Below are 19,789 nucleotides of genomic sequence, written 5' to 3'. Positions count from 1 at the left end.
TGGTATCGTTTCTAGCATGAAATCAAAGACTAGACAGTGTTGGGTAGACGTCAGAGCAGAGAGACAGGTCTAGTTACCTGTCATTCACCTTTAGGGGATCCTCCTCTTCAACTCTTGGCAAGTGGATAAAAAACATAAGTGCTTAGCGTTAAAAACTGAGAAATGTGGCATTTTTCTTCAAAGGAGAAAAAGTTTAGGACCTGAGTTTAAACCTCACATCTGTAGAACATGGAGGTCACAGCTTACCCGGTGTGTGTGTGTCTGTGTGTCACTGGACTAGAGCCAGAGGAGATCTAGGGGGCATCATGAAATGCTGAGTCCAGCTCGGGCCCATGCAGCAAGCTCAGCAGCTGCTGTACGTCTAGACTCTAATACAACTCAATACCAATTAATCTGTCTGCTGCACTCCTATAGCAAACTACATTAGGATTATGTTATGGACCGAGATCGATGTGGTTTTCCAGGAGATGAGAGATCAAAGTACAGGTGACATTGACCAAGAAGGACAGTTGTAGAAGGCTGGATCAATAAACCACCAAGCTAGATTCTTAAAACAAGATTTGGTAGTTTGTCATTTCAAAGGTAGTGAAAGTAGTTAAGCCACCAAAAGAGAAACCTAAATAGTGATTCTTAAACCTACAGACTCATTGGGGCGGCAGGTAGCCTAGTTACAGCGTTGGGCCAGTAACCGAAAGGTTGCTGGTTCGAATTCCCGAACTGACAAGGTAAAAATCTGTCATTCTGCCCCTGAACAAGGCAGTTAACCCACGGTTCCCCGGGAGGCTGTCATTGTAAATACGTTTTTTTTCTTAACTGACTTGCCTAGTTAAATGAAGGTTAAGTAAAAGTTCAATTAAAACAAAACAAAAATGCATCCAGTGACAGTATAGTATCAACCAATGAAACACCTTTAAAACAGTAAGGAAGAAACATACAAAATAAATATTTTTTAAGTATAATTTATTGTACATTGTCATTCCTTCCCATTATTTCAGAAGACTTAACAAAAACTAACATTGTAACATTGTCATTTATACAAAATATAAACTATAAGGGGGGAATATAAATGTAACATCAACCCTTCCCACATGGTTACAGTACAGACATTTTGTTAGGACCAACCCAGACATCGAAAGGGAGAGATGCCAGTTATACCCTCCTTGTAAAAGACCAGAAACTCTTTATAAATCACAAGGCATACCGACTCAAGCCCAGTGTCAAACTTATTATCTCTACATACAACACATCTTCTGGTACATTTCCAATAACAAAAAACTCAAAAAGTGCCAAATCGTGACCATTTAAAATAGTTTATTTAAAAGAGGCTTGAGTTTCTCTTTAATAATCTATGTGCAACCTTCACTTTGGGCAGGGCACATACAAAACAAATTTAGAATTATTTCCCAGGTGAAATTAAAACTACAATAAGAACTTCTGTACACTCAAGTGGTCCACATTTCTTTCAAGAGACCTGACATGACAACCACTTCCCTGTAGGCCTACATACCCCAGAATACCCCAGACTGATAACCAGGATGTTGGTTGTGTTACTATGGAAATGCAGGTCTTGAGGGTTGGCAGAGTACGGTGCTGGAGCAAGAAGACATGTTGATGTTCCGTAAGGGGTTTCGAAAGGGGGGAGGGGTGCGAGGGGTTGATGGTGGCGGCTTCCTCTCCAACTAACGTCCCCCCCCCCGGAGAAAAAAAGTCAGCACTAGGATTTTCTTTTTTCTGTGGGGGCGAATGAGTGGGTGTGGGTGATGTGGAGTCCATTTTGGCTGCTGGATGTTAGGATTGGGGTCTTGGTTCAGTGCGGTTGAGGGGAGTGGTGGTGGTTGAGGTGGTAACAGGAGGGTGGATCAAGGGTTATGGGTTCAACAATAGCAGTGCAGGAGCCAGGTTGCCATGACGATGGGGAGCAGGAGGGAGAAGTGGCTGGACTGCAGTGATATGCCCACTCCGGTAGGGGAGGTGGAGTTGGCCGAGCTGCTGTACGTGCCCGTGGCCATGGTGGTGGAGTTTACGCTGGAGGTCGCGTTGCGCAATGCAGTTGCTGTGGTGTTCAGGGAGACCACCTGCAGGCAAACAGGAAGAGGCTTGGTTTAGCAACATCTCAAATTGAATTCCACTGAATTGAGAAACTGAGTTCTTCATTTTTGAACAAGCACATTCTAGCCAAAGCACACATTCACATTGTCATTTTAGTCATTTAGCAGAGGTCTTATCCAGAGTGACATCAACATGATGTCATATCTAGAGGACTTTACATTTTGGGGTAGAAAAGGAAGGCTGTGAAGAACTAGCAAAAAAATACTTCAGGAGTTTAAAAACCAGCTATCGTGGCATATGGGTATTCTAGATCCAATCTGAAAAACAATCAATGGATTGAGATTTAGAATGGAGAGATGTTTTACAATTAAAATGGCCATCACGGTTTGGGGAGACAACTTATTGAACACCATGTAGGGTAGTCCAACTTGTCATGCCATATCCAAAGAAAAATCCTAGACTAGACCAAATCAGTAACCTAATTGAACCAAGCAAATTTCCACTGAATGTTCTTCCAACTGGTAGCCTAGCTAGTTTATGTTGCAAAATAGCAAATCATGCAAATTAAACACAATGCACTTTTCATTTATACATCCGCTACACTGGAAAGAAAACATGAACAGGAGGAAACAGTTTCCCCCCACCCCCCTAAAGATGTAGCCTGTTCGTGTCTCTGTTCGGGTCACACCCAGTTATCACGTTGGCCTGTACATGTAACGCCACACAGAATGGATGCTAGTCCAAACAGGCACGCGCAAACGGATGGTCTTCGCTATTCGTTTCAGGTATCTTTTGGCGCGCAGCACTGAAAGGAACTTTCTCCCTTTGGTAGACTCAGGTGTACGTGGCTTTAAATCATTCATTTACCGAGATGTTTTGAATAAATTAAATAAACGTGCATCACAACTATTAGGACAATTGCCAACAAGACGAGATGATAGATGTTTTGAGGAACGGTCCAAAATGTGCGCACACGTTAAAGTCAGTGATTGGCACCAATGTGAGGCTTATGACTTGGATCAGATCATATAATTGCATGGTTTTACCTGATGACTACCCACTGGGCAAAAACTGGTTGAATCAACGTTGTTTCCACGTAATAAAAAAAAGCAATGTGATGACATGAATCAACATAGAAAACGGTTTGGATTTTTAAAAAGGGAATTTGGCTTTTTTTTTTTACCCAACTTTTAACCTCAATCCAATGACATGGTGAAATGTTTTGTTGAATTCAGGTTAGTTGACAAATCAACCAAATGTAAATAAAAACTGGACGAACTGTGCTCGGTGGGCTACTTTCAGTCCTATCTGCCATAGCCGTATAATGTTAAAACCATATTACAAACAATTAATTATAGACTATCGAAGAAATACCCTACCCTACACCAAAAACAAAATGCAAATTACTTTACGAAAAACATTATTTTTTTATAGGAAAAATACTTAATATTAATAATAAATGTATTTGGCATACCTGTGTCGATAAAATTATAGCGAACACAATCACTCCGAGATGAACAACCATCATTTTTGACATCCTTATGATGATTTGGCCAGAACTTCAAGCACAGACGCAACCAGCAGCCACAGTCACTCTGAAAATGTGATCACTGAAATAGCTGGACCTACCTTCTTTATACCCGCATCATGACTGACGTGTGACGCGAGACTTGTCACATACCTACAGTAAACAACCAGGAAACAAAATAACCAATTCATGCAAAATCTTGCGATAAACATATTTATTTTATGTTGAACATATGGGTCGTTAAAATCCATATGCATTTTGTAAATTTTATAAGGGTGTGTCATCAGTGGGAACGCTACATTCAGAGCTACATTCGGAAGCTTTTTGTGGAATAAAACAAAATATGGCTTTGGAACGGCTCCCATTGAATGAAAAGGTCTGCTACAGGGCAACTTCAATTCAGGTATTATTAGGTTTCAACGACCAAATGAAGCCATTTGCAACGAGTTGCTTGGTCGGTATCTTCTGCCTCCAGCTCGCAATGAATCTCTTCGTCGTCATTTTACTTGCGTCTTTGGTCTTTGGAAAGTTTCTTATTATATATATTTTTTTACCATTGTAGGCTATGGTCTATGGATAGGTTCCTATGACCAATACAGGAATCTCTAGATTTTCTGTCCAAGACCTATCTGTATAGAAATTAATGGGCCAAATACGAAATGGGTATCATCGCCTGAGGTGGCCTAATTCCATATGCAAAAGCATCCAACAGGTGAGCCACCATTGCCTCAACAGAAAACAGGCTATTGTCGCCCTCTGGTGGCAAGTCAAAGTATCGCAAAATAAAAGATATCGTACACCCGCCCTTTACAAACTAATTGGCGAAACCTTCTGTTTGTACTGCACCAACGTTTTCAATAATTTTCAAAACTACCATGGGGGAAACCAAATTGCCCTTATTTATGATTGGATCGAGATGTGGAATTGTACATTTTGGCCTATAAATACCGTCCCTAGTCTCTTCGCTATCGGGTAAGTGGATTTCTGAGAGAATAGTGAGATGGTCTGATCCCCTCCAGAGGGAACCCAAAGAGACAGCGCTCCTTCGCTGCCTGCACTCTCTGCAGAGGCACCAGATGTGCTCTGTTATTGAGACATAACATATGAGAGACATAACATATAACATGATGTAACATATACATAACATATAACATAACAAATGCTATAATATATAACATATAACAACATATAACATACTATATAACATAACATATGCTATAATATATAACATATAACATAACATATGCTATAATATATAACAACATATAACATAACATATGCTATAATATATAACAACATGTAACATAACATATACTATAATATATAACATAACATATACTATAATATATAACATAACATATACTATAATATATAACATATAACAACATATACTATAATATATAGCATATACTATATAATATATAATATGAACTATAATATATAACATATAACAACATAACATATAATATATAACATATACTATAATATATAACATATACTATAATATATAACATATAACAACATAACTTATAACATAACATATACTATAATATATATAGATTTTTTCTCACCTTTATTTATCCAGGTAGGCTAGTTGAAAACATGTTCTCAATTGCAACTGCGACCTGGCCAAGAGTTACACATGGAATAAACAAACATATAATCAATAATACAGTAGAAGAATCTATATACAGCATGTGCAAATGAGGTAAGATAAGAGAGGTAAGGCAATAAATAGGCCATGGTGGCGAAGTAATTACAATATAGCAATTAAACACTAAAATGGTAGGATATGCAGTATGAAGCGAGGGCCAGCCAATGAGAGCATACAGGTCGCAGTGGTGGGTAGTATATGGGGATTTGGTGACAAAACGGATGGCACTGCGATAGACTGCATCCAATTTGTTGAGTAGGCTACGCTCACTAAGTCTGTACACAGTCAAAGCTTTCCATAAGTTTTGGTCAGTCCCAGTGGTCATGGTATTTTGCCACTGTGTACTCTCTGTTTAGGGCCAAAAAATATTCTAGTTTGATATGTTTTTTGTTCATTCTTTCCAATGTGTCAAGTAATTCTCTTTTTGTTTTCTCATAATTTGGTTGGGTCTAATTCTGTTGCTGTCCTGGGCTCTGTGGGGTCTGTTTGTGTTTGTGAACAGAGCCCCAGGACAAGCTTGCTTAGGGGACTCTGCGCAACGGGCCCGGGACAACTGCGCAACGCCATATCCTCCCAAGGAGCCTCCATTGGTAGGGACGAGGAGCTGCTTTGTGGTCTTATGGAGAGGGTCCAAACTTTGGCTGAGCGCCATGACCGGGCGTAGGACATGCTACTGGGGCAATTGCGCAGGTTGTCTGGGGGGCAGCCTGCCATGGTGGTAGCCCCACCGCCCCTGAGTAACTTGGCGGTTAGCAGCTCTGCCCCACCGGCCACTCCACCTTCCCGGGAGCCCCGTTTACCTCCCCCAGAATGCTTTAATGGAGAGCCGAGCACCTGTTGGGCGATTTTAGCTCAGTGTGCCCTCATTTTTGAGCTTCAGCCCTTCTCCTTCCCCTCGGATCACTCCAAGATAGCCTACTTCATCACGCTGATGTCTGGGAGGGCTCTCACCTGGGCTACCGCTGTATGGGAACAACAGCCGGCCCTGTGCGTGACTCTGGAGGGGTTCGTGGGAGAGGTGAGGAAGGTTTTTGATGCCTCGTTCTCTGGGAGAGAAGCTGCCCAGAAGCTAATCCAGCTCCGGCAGGACGCCCGCGGAGTGGCCGAATATGCAGTGGATTTCCGTACGTTGGCAGCGGAGAGTAAGTCGACCAGGAAGCACTGTTCTACATGTTCCTGCACGGCATCTCGGAGGAGGTTAAGGACGAGCTTGCTGCTCGGGATTTACCCACGGATCTTGACTCCCTCATCGCTTTGACCATTCGTATCGATGGGCGTTTGCGTGAACGATGGATGGAGAGGAAATTCGATTTCACTCGCACGTCCAGGGATTCCACCTCGCCTCCGAGTCATCACGGAAGTCCCCGACGGTCCTGTTGCCGAGAGCACCCAAGGTTTCCCAACCTTCATCGAGAGTCACCAAAGACGACAGAGGCACTGTGTCCTGAGCCTATGCAACTAGGCAGAGCTGTGCTTTCGCCAGCGGAACGGCAACACGGGATCAACGCAAGGAGCTGTCTGTATTGCGGGACTTTTGGTCATTTTGTGTCCTCTTGCCCGGTAAAAGACCAGGCTCACCGGTAGGAGCGAGTACTCCGGTGGGCCATATGGATACCTTTTCTGCTTCCCTTACTTGCACCCCTTTTCATGTAATTTTGCTGTGGGGAATGCAGTCCAAATCTCTCCAGGTCCTCATTGACTCTGGAGCTGATGAGAGCTTTTTGGACGCCACACTGGCTTCCGAGCAGAACAACCCCACTCAGCCCCTGTCCATTCCCATGGATGTTAGAGCGCTGGACGGGTGCTCTATAGGTCGGGTCACCCATAACACCACTCCCATCAACCTATGTGTGTCAGGGAATCACAGCGAGACCATTCAATTCCTGCTCATCAAGTCCCCCCAGATTCCCGTGATTTTGGGATTCTTCTGGCTCCAGTGATACAATCCCCTGATCAACTGGTCTACGGGTGCTATCATGGGCTGAAGTCCGTTCTGCCACGGCCATTGTCTGAAGTTGGCGCAACCTGCCCCGGGACATCTTCCTGGTGGCTCTGAAGTTTTTCCGGACCTCTCCGCAATTCCCGGGGAGTACGAGGACCTTCGGGAGGTGTCCAGCATGTCCCGGGCCACTTCCCTTCCACCGCACCGCTCCTATGACTGCGGGATATACCTTCTCCCTAGCACCACGCCGCCCCGGGGACGTCTGTACTCTCTGTCGGGACCAGAGACCAAGGCCATGGAAACCTACGTTGGGGATTCCCTAGCTACAGGATTTTTCCATCCCTCTTCCTCTCCCGCTGGTGCAGGTTTCTTCTTTGTGGAGAAAAGAGACAAGACCCTGCGCCCATGCATTGACTACCGGGGACATTACAATGACATTACTGTGAAGAACCGTTATCCGCTACCACTCATTTCCTCGGCCTTCGAGCCTCTCCAGGGGGCCACTGTTTTCTCCAAGCTGGATACACGAAATGCCTACCACCTGGTGCGGATACAAGAGGCGGATGAGTGGAAGACCGCCTTCAACACGACCAGCGGCCACTATGAATATCTGGTCATGCCCTTTGGCCTCACCAACGCCCCTGCCGTGTTCCAGGCTCAGGTGAATGATGTTCTCCACAACATGCTGAACCGGTTCGTCTTCGTCTACACTGATGACTTCCTCGTCTTCTCCCGCTCCCCCCAAGAGCACATACTTCACGTACGACAGGTTCTCCAGCACATTCTGGAGAACCAGTTGTTTGTTAAGGCGGAAAAGTGCAAGTTCCATCGCTCCTCCATTCTCTTTCTGGGCTACATCATCTCTGATGGAAGTGTCATGATGGATCCCGAGAAGGTGAGAGTGGTGGTGGGTTGGCATCATCCTACATCCAGGGTGCAGCTGCAACGCTTCCTGGGGTTCGCCAACTTTATCACCACTTTATCTGGGGTTACAGCACCCTGGCCTCCCCCCTGTCTGCACTCACCTCTCCAAGGTTCCATTCAAATGGTCCTCTGCCACTGACCGGGCGTTCTGAGACCTTAAGCACCACTTCACCCCTGCTCTTATCCTGGTTCATCCTGACCCTTTCCGTCAGTTCATGGTGGAGGCCGATGCTTTGGATGTTGGAGTGGGGGCTGTTCTGTCCCAACGTTCTGCCTTGGACCTTAAACTGCATCCCCGCGCCTTCTTCTCCCACCACCTCAACGCCACGGAGAGGAACTACGATGTGAGGAATCAGCTTCTTGCGGTGAAGATGGTGTTGGAGGAATGGAGGCACTGGCTAGAAGGGACGGAACATCCATTCATTGTGTGTACTGGCCACAAAAATATGGAGTATCTCCGCACTGCCAAGCGCCTCAACTCCAGGCAAACGAGATGGGCCCTGCTGTTTACCCGGTTCAACTTTTCCTCTCCTACTATCCGGGGTCCAAGAGGTTCAAGCCAGATGCCCTGTCTCGCCGCTATAACCCCCATGATTACCATCCCGAAGCCGGAGACCATCCTTCCCACCTTGTGCCTGGCGACGACACTCAGCTCGGGTATAGGGAAACAGGTCCGGGAGGCGCAGCGGTCCCAGCCGAACCCTGGGGGGGCCCAGATAACTGGATGTTTGTGCCTGATGCTGTTCACTCCGTGGTCCTGGAGTGGGCCCATTCCTCCAGGCTTGCCTGTCACCCGGGCTTTAGTCAGACCCTGGCCTTCGTGCGCTTTTGGTGGCCTACTATGGTTCCAGTTGTTGCCGCGTTTGTCGCTGCCTGCATGGTCTGCGCACAGAACAAGACTCCTCGGCAAGCTCCAGCTGATCTTCTCCAACCACTGCCTGTCCCTCGCCATCCCTGGTCCCAAATATCCCTGGATTTCATCATGGGTCTCCCCCCGTCTGAGGGCAACACTGCCATCCTGACTGTGGTCGACCGGTTTTCCAAAGCCGTCCACTTCATTCCTCTCCCCAAACTACCCTCGGCCAAGGAGACAGCCAGCTTATGGTGCAGCACGTCTTCCGTATCTACGGACTCCCGGTGGACATGGTCTCCAACCGGGGTCCGCAGTTCTCGTCCCGGTTCTGGAAGGCGTTTAGCATGCTCATGGGGTCGTCGGTCAGCCTGTCCTCCGGATTCCACCCCCAGTCCAATGGCCAGTCGGAGCGAGCCAACCAGGACTTAGAGACGACTATTCGCTGCCTAGTCTCCGCCAACCCTACCACCTGGAGTCAGCAACTGGTATGGGTTGAGTACGCTCGCAACATCCTTCCTTGCTCTGCCACGTGTCTCTCGCCCTTTGAGTATTCCTTGGAATATCAGCCTCCGCTCTTCCCCGAGCAAGAAGAGGAAGTCAGCAATCCCTCTGCCCAGATGTTCATCCGCCGCTGTTGCCGTACCTGGAAGAGAGCCCGGGCCACTCTGTTGAAGACCACTGCCAGGTATAGGTGACAAGCGGATCGCCACTGGACCCCTGCTCCACACTATCGGTTCAGGCACAGGGTATAGCTCTCCACCTGGGTCCTGCCTCTCCAGGTTGAGTCCCTTTTAGGAATTTTGTTAATAAATAGTTAAAACAAATTCTAGCTTTAGATAAAACTATAACAAATTGAACTCTGCACGCCTGGTGAAAAGAGATTTGTGTTGTGGGTTATAACATAAGCAGAAAGGGTCGTTAAACTATGGTTGAACTGACCCAACTTAGCCCTGAGTTGTTTAGATAAGGCTGTGGGTAACTTTTTAGGTCTTCCATTATCTTGAGTTGTCTGCTAAAGTGGTAATAAATTATAGTGAGCCTTCAGGATAATTGATTATATTATGTGTCATGTGTGTGTGCTGTGAAGTTGGAATGAACTTTTGAACCTGTTTTCTATTTGTCAGGACAAATAGACTTATTCTGTAACCTATGACGTCATATCTTGTATATAAACCTGTGTTTATGATAAAATGGCAGCGTGCTCCGAGAATAAACACTATTATCTCATTTTAATAAGACTGTATCTTGTCTATTTTATGTTAATAAGTATCTTACAAGTTCTTATAAATAGACAGATTGAATTTAATTAATGAGTACATTAGAGGTATTATTCAATTCCACTAACAGTCCCGTAAACTTTCCCCTGTTTCATCGGCCCGTTCCCCATCTCTAGAGTCATTAGCCCCACTGCTGTTCCTCTTTTGTTACCCCGTACCCTCTGTATTCACCCTACTTTCCATGTGTATAGGATTAAGCCCGTGTCTCACAGCCCTTTGACTTCTGTTTCCAGTTTCCTTCTCCATGTGTCATCGATGGCCATCCGGCGTACACGGTGAGACGCCTCCTGACTGTTCGACCACAGGGCAGGGGTTTCAAGTACCTGGTTGACTGGGAGGGTTATGGTCCGGAGGAGAGGTGCTGGGTCCCCGCTAGAGACATCCTGGACCCAGCCTTCATCGCTGACTTCCACCGCCGGTACCCCGGTCAACCAGGTATGCGCCCAGGTAGGATGCCAGATGGAGCCCCAAGAGGCCCCCTCCAGGTGTCACCCATCTTCCCCATAATCCCTTGTGTATTTATACCTGTGTTCTCTATTGGTCTGTTGCCAATTCGTCTTGTTTGTGAAGTCAACCAGAGTTTATGTGTTTCAACTCCTGCTTTTCCCAGTCTCTCCTTTTCTCGCCCTCCTGGTTTTGACCCTTGCCAGTCCTGACTCTGAGCCCGCCTGCCTGACCACTCTGCCTGCCCCTGAGCCTGCGTGCTGACCTGTACCTTTGCCCCACCTCTGGATTATTAACCTCCGCCTACCCTGACCCTGAGCCTGCCTGCCGTCCGGTACCGTTGCCCCACCTCTGGTTTACTTACCCCTGCCTGCCTTGACCTATCTATTGCCTGCCCCTGTTGGATTATTAAACCATTGTTAATTGTACGTTGTCTGCATCTGGGTCTTACCTTCGTACCCGATAGGTGTTTCATGTTTTACACAGAGGATATGTTTGAAGAATTCTGCATGCAGTCTCAATTTGGTGTTTGTCCCATTTTGTGAATTCTTGGTTGGTGAGCAGACCCAATACCTCACAACCGTAAAGAGCAATGGGTTCTATAACTGATTCAAGTATTTTTAACCAGATCCTAATTGGTATGTTTAATTCATTGATGTCATACAAGACCCTTCTTGCCTTGTCTCTCAGATCGTTCACAGCTTTGTGGATGTTACCTGTGTTGCTGATGTTTAGGCCGAGGTATGTTTAGTTTTTTGTGTGCTGGATGGAATTTGTATTTGTGGTCCTGGCAACTGGACATTTTTTGGAACACCGTTACTTTTGTCTTATTGAGATTTACTGTCAGGGCTCAGGTCTCGCAGAATCTGTGCAGAAGATCTAGGTGCTGCTGTAGGCCCTCCTTGGTTGGGAACAGAAGCACCAGATCATCAGCAAACAGTAGACATTTGACTTCAGATTCTTTTAGGGTGAGGCCGGGCAATGCAGACAGTTGTAGTGCCCTCACCAATTCATTGATATATATATGTTGAAGAGGGTGGGGCTTAAGTTGCATCCCTGTCTCACCCCACGGCCCTGTGGAAAGAAATGTGTGTGTTTTTTGCCAATTTAACCACACACTGGTTGTTTGTGTACATGGATTTTATAATGTTGTATGTTTTCCCCCCAACACTTTCCATCAAGTTGTATAGCAGATCCTCATGCCAAATTGAGTCAAAGGCTTTTTGTAAATCAACAAAGCATGAGAAAACTTTGCCTTTGTTTTGTCTGTTTGTCAATTAGGGTGTGCAGGGTGAATACGTGGTCTTTCGTACAGTAATTTGGTAAAAATCCAATTTTACATTTGCTCAGTACATTGCTTTCACTGAGGAAATGTACAAGTCTGCTGTAAATTATAATGCAGAGGATTTTCCCAAGGTTGCTGTTGATGCATATCCCACGGTAGTTATTGGGGTCAAATTTGTCTCCACTTTTGTGGATTGAGGTGACCCGTCCTTGGTTCCAAATATTGGGGAAGATGCCAGAGCTAAGGATGATGTTAAAGAGTTTAAGTATAGCCAATTGGAATTTGTGGTCTGTATATTTTATCATTTCATTTAGGATACTATCAACACCACAGGCCTTTTTGGGTTGGAGGGTTTGTATTTTGTCCTGTAGTTCATGTAATACAAGAATCGAGTGTGTTCTGGTTGTCTTTAATAGTTTCTAAGATTCTAAGATTTGCATTTGATCATGTATATGTTTTTGCTGTTTGTTCTTTGATATAGGGCCAAAATATATTGGAGAAGTGGTTCATCTATACATCTCTGTTTTGGATAGATAACTCTTCGTGTTGTTGATTGTTTCGTGTTTTCCAATTTTCCCAGAAGGGGTTAGAGTCTATGGAGTCTTCAGTTAAATTGAGCTTATTTCTGACGTGTTGTTCCTACTGTATTATTTTAGTGATTCACCATAGTGAAGGCGTAGGCTCAGGTTTTCTGGGTCTCTATGTTTTTGGTTGGATAGGTTTCTCAATTTCTTTCTAAGGTTTTTGCATTCTTCATCAAACCCTTTTGTAATTGTAAAATTGTTAGATTTGATAGGGAAGCTCAGAGGTCATATATACTATACTATTACAGTGAAAAGTTTTGTCCAGGAAGTTGTCTAAAAGATTGATGAAGTGATTTATCCATACATGTCCCAAGTGGGCTCTCGAGTGGGGCAGTGGTCTAAGGCACTGCATCTCAGTGCTAGAGGTGTCACTGCAGTCCCTGGTTTGAATCCAGGCTGCATCACATCTGGCTGTGATTGGGAGTCCCATAGGGCGGCGCACAATCGGCCCAGTGTCGCCGGGGTATGCTTTCATTGTAAATAAGAATTTGTTCTTAACTGACTTGACTAGATAAATTAAAAGGGATTGAATTTGTTGTTGCCTAATTGTTTTTTGGTAGGTTTCCACACTACTTTCCTTCCATCTATAGCATTTCTTAATTTTATTCAGTTCCTTTGGCTTTGGTGCCTCATGATTGAGTATTGCTCTGTTTAAGTAGACTGTGATTTTGCTGTGATCTGATAGGGATGTCAGTGGGATGACTATGAATGTTCTGAGAGACTCTGGGTTGAGGTCAGTGATAAAGTAGTCTACAGTACTACTGCCAAGAGAGGAGCTATAGGTGTACCTACCGTAAGCGTCCCATTGACTATGTACATACCCAGCGTGCGACAGAGCTGCAGAATTTGTGACCTGTTTTTGTTGGTTATGTTGTTGTTGTTTTTTATTATTATTATTATTATTATTTTAATTTAATTTAATTATTATTTTTTATTTTTTTAGGGGTGGATCAGCTTAATATTGCGGAAAGAATGTTGCTTCCAATGTAATTGTCTGCATCATTTCCAATCCCCCATATTTTTTTGGTAAATATATATATACATACATGTATGCAAACATATACACATATATACATACACATACCTATATAGACACACATACTTTTTTAAAGAATATACCTTTATTATTATTCCCCGCAAACCTTACCACCGATCCCCCAATTGGAGTAAACTAATAAACACTTCTGCTTTTATCTTCAATTTATACATCTTATACACATTTTACAGACACAGTCTACTTTACAATAGTTCTCTCTTGTTTGTTCTTAGTCCTTCCTCTATTTCTGATGTCCATCCAGTTTGATTTAGACTTGTAACTGTGCTATTTCACAAAAGCTCCGAACCTATACACATTTCACAGATCCCGTATGCCCTACATTGTTTTTCGTGTTATTAGTCCCACCCTTCAGCTCCACTTAACCCTTCCAATCTATCTTCCAACATCCTCCATTTAGGATTTTTATTTGCCATATATTTTTCAACTGTGCTGTGATGCTTTACAAAAGATTTGAACCTTCCTATTCTCATAGCTTCTACAGATTGTAAATTAAAAATAAACATTTTTTCTAAAATAATTATTATATTATTGATTGATTGACTATGGTTTTTCAAATCCCCCAGTATTGCTATCTGTATCTGTAACATTCTAGGCAAATGTTGCAATTCTTCAGCCATTCCTGGACCTGTGACCAAAAACGAGCTACATATGGACAATACCAAAATAAATGATCTAATGACTCTGCCTCCTCACAGCAGAATCTGCAGAGCTGGGAAGATTGTATCCCCCATATATATAACATTCTATTAGTTGCAAGAATTTTGTACAGTAATTTAAATTTAAAAATGTGAAGTTTTGAATCCGGCGTTGTTTTGCGTATCAATTCATAAACCATGTGCCATGGAATGGGTACATCGAAAATCTCTTCCCAACTATTTTGCAATTTATACGGCACAGCTGTCAGTTCTTTGGTCCTTAAATGAAATTGGTATATGTTTTTATTTATCACACTTTTCTTTAACGATTTATGTTCTTTAATATAGGGCCGACATACAAGTTCCTGACTTTTTTCAACCTTCTACTTGCCTCTTCCATTTTTGTGGTAATGCTGCAATTAATTGGTTGTAATTTTGGGTAGAGCAGACATTTCCATATGTCTGTGTTAGCTGCATGTGTGACATAACTCCACCAGTCCTATTTATGATATCATTGACTAAAATTATACCTTTTTTAAACATTTCTTCGATAAATACATTTTTTTTAATCAATTCCTATATTTGAATCTAACCACAATATTTGTTGTACTATTTGTTCCGTCCTTTCAGGTGGATTAAACTGAAATTGCAACCAACTTTCTAAGGCTTGTTTAAACAATAAAGATATTTTGGAGATTATTTCCTTTTCAAACAATCGAAAGTGAGCAGGTGTAATCTGAATAAAGGGAAAAAGGCCCTTCTTGAACATAGGATGAGACATTCGTACCAATTTACCAGAGAACCAGTTTGGATTTAAGTATAACTTTTGTATGACTGATGCCTTTAGTGAGAGGTCTAATGCTTTAATATTTAATAATTTCTGCCCTCAGAATTCATATTCGTTATATAAATAGGCCCTTTTAATTTTATCTGGCTTGCCGTTCCAAATAAAATTGAATATTTTTTGTTCATATAATTTAAAAAGCAGATCACTAGGTGTAGGCAAAACCATAAGCAAATAGGTAAACTGTGATATGACTAAAGAGTTAATCAGGGTGATTTTTCCACAAATAGACAGTATTTTCCTTTCCATGGTAGCAAGATCTTATCTATTTTTGATAACTTTATATAAACATTTATTGGAGTGAGATCATTTCTTTGTTTTGGGATTTGTATACCGAGTATGTCCACATCTCCGTCAGACCATTTAATTGGTAAACTACATGGTAATGTAAAATGTGCATTTGTTTGTGATCCAATACGTAATATGGTACATTTATCATAATTTGGTTTTAATCCAGAGTATCTAGATCCTCTAAGAGGCCGTGGAGAGACTCAAGTTGTGGTTTTAAAAGAAAACATGAATCATCAGCGTACAATGACACCTTAGTTTTTAAGCCACGGATTTCTAATCCCTTAATATTAATGTTTGATCTAATTTTAACAGCTAACATTTCAATGGCAATAATAAATAGATATGCCGATAGTGGACAACCTTGTTTTACTCCTCTAGATAGTTTAAAACTTTCTGAGATGTAGCCATTATTTACTATTTTACACCTAGGGTTACAATACATAATTTTAACCCATTTTATAAGAGATTCCCCAAAATTGTAATATTCTAGGCATTTATATATAAACTCCAGTCATATTTTATCAAAAGCCTTTTCAAAATCAGCTATGAAAACCAGGCCTGGTGTCCTCGATATTTCATAGTGTTCTATTGTTTCCAGTACTTGTCTTATATTATCTCCAATGTATCGTCCATGTAAAAAACCTGTCTGATTAGGATGAAATTATATCTGACGATACTTTTTTTATTCTATGAGCCAAGCATTTTGCTAGGATTTTTGCATCACAACACTGAAGAGGTCTCCAATTTTTTTAATGTACTGGATTTTTATATATACCACTTGGATCCTGTTTCAGTAATAATGATATCAGACCTTCTTGTTGTGTGTCTGATAATCTACCATTTATATAGGAGTGGTTAAAACAAGCTAATAATGGTCCTTTGTGTATATCAAAAAAAGTTTTGTATTCTTCCACTGGTATGCCATCCAGCCCTGGAGTTTTCACATCCTTAAAGGCCCCAATTGCATCAAGCAGTTCCTCCTCTGTAATTTGGCCTTCACATGAGTCTTTTTGTACAGATGTTAATTTTACATCATTATTAGGGAAAAAATCCATACAATTAGTTTCAGTTAGTGGAGATGGAGGAGTCTGAAACGAAAACAGATTCTTAAAGTACTTTACTTCCTATTTCAAAATATAATTTGGTGAATCGTGCGTGACTCCATCATTTGTAACGAGTTTTAATACATTTTTTTTGGTAGCATTTCTATATTGAAGATTGAAAAAGAATTTGGTGCATTTTTCCCCATATTCCATCCAGTTCGCTTTATTTTTTATAATATATTACACTGGATCTTTCTTGAATAAGTTCCTCCATTTCTTTTTGTTTTTCCTCTAACTTATTCTGTGCCTCTATGGTACCATTTTTATTGCTATCTAACTGTACTGTTAGTCCTTCAATTTCCTTTGTTAATATGGACTCTTTTGATCTAAATTGCTTTTGTTTTATAGATGAGTACTGAATTGCATTGCCTCTAAAGGCACATTTAAATGTGTCCCATACAATACGGGGATCTGCTGTACCTAAGTTATGTCTGAAAAAGTCAGTTATAAATTCTTCTGTCCTAGTTCTAAACAATTTATCATCTAGTAGGCTTTGATTAAATTCCCAATATCCTCGCCCACGTGGAGATTCTGTAAGAGTAATATACACTGCTCAAAAAAATAAAGGGAACACTTAAACAACACAATGTAACTCCAAGTCAATCACACTTCTATGAAATCAAACTGTCCACTTAGGAAGCAACACTGATTGACAATAAATTGCACATGCTGTTGTGCAAATGGAATAGACAAAAGGTGGAAATTATAGGCAATTAGCAAGACACCCCCAAAAAAGGAGTGATTCTGCAGGTGGTGACCACAGACCACTTCTCATTTCCTATGCTTCCTGGCTGATGTTTTGGTCACTTTTGAATGCTGGCGATGCTCTCACTCTAGTGGTAGCATGAGACGGAGTCTACAACCCACACAAGTGGCTCAGGTAGTGCAGTTCATCCAGGATGGCACATCAATGCGAGCTGTGGCTCTGACTCTGTCACGTCTGTTAAACTCCGATTTTTTTTATATAAATATGAACTTTATCAAACAAAACATGCATGTATTGTGTAACATGAAGTCCTATGAGCGTCATCTGATGAAGATAATCAAAGGTTAGTGAGTAATTTTATCTCTATTTCTGCTTTTTGTGAAAGCTATCTTTCGCTGGAAAAATGGCTGTGCTTATTTTGGTTTGGTGGTGACCTAACATAATCGTTTGTAGTGCTTTTGCTGAAAAGCATATTTGAAATCGGACACTTTGGAGGGATTAACAACAAGATTACCTTAAAAATGATATAAAACACATGTATGTTTGAGGAATTTTAATTATGAGGTTTCTGTTGTTTGAATTTGGCGCCCGGCACTTTCACTGGCTGTTGTCATATCATCCCGGTAGCGGGGTTGCAGCCATCCTTCTCTTTTAGCCAGGTAAATACTGATCGTCTTTTCTTATTATCTGCTATGCCATTACAATTGTAACTGGCTATACTTATTTCACCATTTACCATAATGAGACACAACTTTCAATTCTTTTTATCAAAATATATGTTTGTAAACATACCATTAAAAAGTAACATGATGATTGAGTGTCTATATAGCTGTACCATGATATTTGCATTTCAACTAAGTAAACCTCCAATTGGTCACTACTATTCCACCCGCTAAAAGCCCTCAGCCCGAGTTGGGTTGTCATCCCAATGCCCGGCAGACCACCCTCGACCCCCTGTATCCCATAGCCCATAGCCCTGGACCGACTGGGATCCATCCTTTGAAAAGAGCATACAGTGCCATTTACCGAATTGAAGTAGATCAACTGCCAAATGCATTTCCATCGCCCTCACCTCGATTTGTATTAAATATAGCTGTGGATCATCCTCTATTGTCCCTAACATCTTTTACTCCTTCGCAACAGTTGTGGGATACACACATACACCCACACACACTCAACCCTTTCCCCCCACATAACCATAAGCTCCCTTTCTCAACAATTGCACCATCCCAGAGCCCAACTCAAGATAGGTCATGATTTACAAATGCACTTGCAGTTGCAGCTGCATGAGAAGGCCTGCAAGACCGCGCAAAAAATGGGCAAAAATTGAGAGATTTTATTTACCATTGTCACATCCTAGATGATGGAGGTCAAATGTACACCTTCTTCCTGAAACACCCACAATACGGTCACCCGTAATGACCATATTCCCAAGCATCTCCATGCAGTCTGACTTTGATTTTGTGCCACCAGGGTCACAATAATATACCCCCTCTCTGAATGTCAGAGTGTGACCGCCTCCCCATGTGTTACTGCAGCTAGTGTTGCCAGCACTGCCACTGCCTGGGTGGGGGCACCCCACCGGAATCCCCACCGGCTAGGTATAAGGTCGTCAAGGTTCTCATTAGCAGCTTTGAGAATTTCCTTGTATATTATGCTCTCCCTTTAGGGGGCTTTGGCTTTGCAGGACCAACCCTGCCAAGCAGGCTCAGAATCTTGAGGGTCAGTGCTGCTCTTGGTCTCTGACCTCATTTTAGCTGCATACAGACCGCTTACAGCAGGCACATAAAACAGTTAGGGACTTCTCCTTAGTATCTGGGTCATTCAGGTGGGTGTCTAGGGTATAGGGCCATGGACCGTACCATTAAAATAGGATAATAAATAATTAGATATAATTTATTTTAAAAATGTAGTTCCCCATGATAGGACAATGTTGGTTATGTTGTTGTAATTGTGCCTAGGGGGGCATATGGGGAGGAAAGGCTGTCACCACCAGGCAGGTGTTTGTCCCCCTGTGTGCTGAGGGTGTCAGGTTCTTGTCCAGTTCTGGAATTTATGTCACCACAGACTAGTACATGTACTTGGCCTGGAAATTATGAATTTCCCCCTCCAAGATGGAGAAGTTGTCATCGTTAAAGTATGGAGATTCTAGTGGGGGGATATAGGTAGCACAGGAGGACATTTTTCTCTGTTGAGATAATTTCCTTTTAATTTCTAGCCAAATGTGAAATGTTTCTGTTTTGATTAATTTAATAGAGTGAGTTAGGTCTGGTCTACACCAAATTAGCATACCCCCTGAGTCCTTCCCCTGTTTTACTCCTGGTAGTTTGGTGGATGGGATTACCAGCTCTCTGTAACCTAGATGGCAACCAGTGGGTCAATTTCCTCTATACCATGTTTCTTGTAGGATGACAATGTCTGTATTTCTGATTTATTTGGTGAAGTCCAGGTTCCTGCCCCTTAAGCCAAAGGCAGATGACCTCAGGCCTTGGATATCCCAGAATGAGATAATAGACTGCTGAACAATTAATAAAATGGCCACCCAGACTATTTAGATTTTTACACTACTGCTACTTGCTGTTTATTATCTATGCATAGTCACGTTACAAATTA

At 42.4% G+C, this 19,789-nt stretch overlaps 1 long non-coding RNA gene across 1 annotated transcript; it reads right to left on the bottom strand.

Moving 5' to 3' along the window:
- Window positions 1–943: 943 nt before the first annotated feature.
- Window positions 944–3,652, bottom strand: LOC129817705 (uncharacterized). Its single transcript, XR_008753754.1, has 2 exons — window positions 3,524–3,652; window positions 944–2,075 (listed from the first exon to the last, which is right to left on the bottom strand). It is a non-coding gene; the product is annotated as an uncharacterized LOC129817705 (long non-coding RNA).
- Between the last annotated feature and the right edge of the window lie 16,137 nt (window positions 3,653–19,789).

The sequence above is a fragment of the Salvelinus fontinalis genome, chromosome 20 (genome assembly GCF_029448725.1).
Source record: "Salvelinus fontinalis isolate EN_2023a chromosome 20, ASM2944872v1, whole genome shotgun sequence".
NCBI classification, from domain to species: domain Eukaryota; kingdom Metazoa; phylum Chordata; class Actinopteri; order Salmoniformes; family Salmonidae; genus Salvelinus; species Salvelinus fontinalis.
Note: the sequence above shows the minus strand (reverse complement) of the source record. Positions and strands in the feature narration are given on the sequence as shown.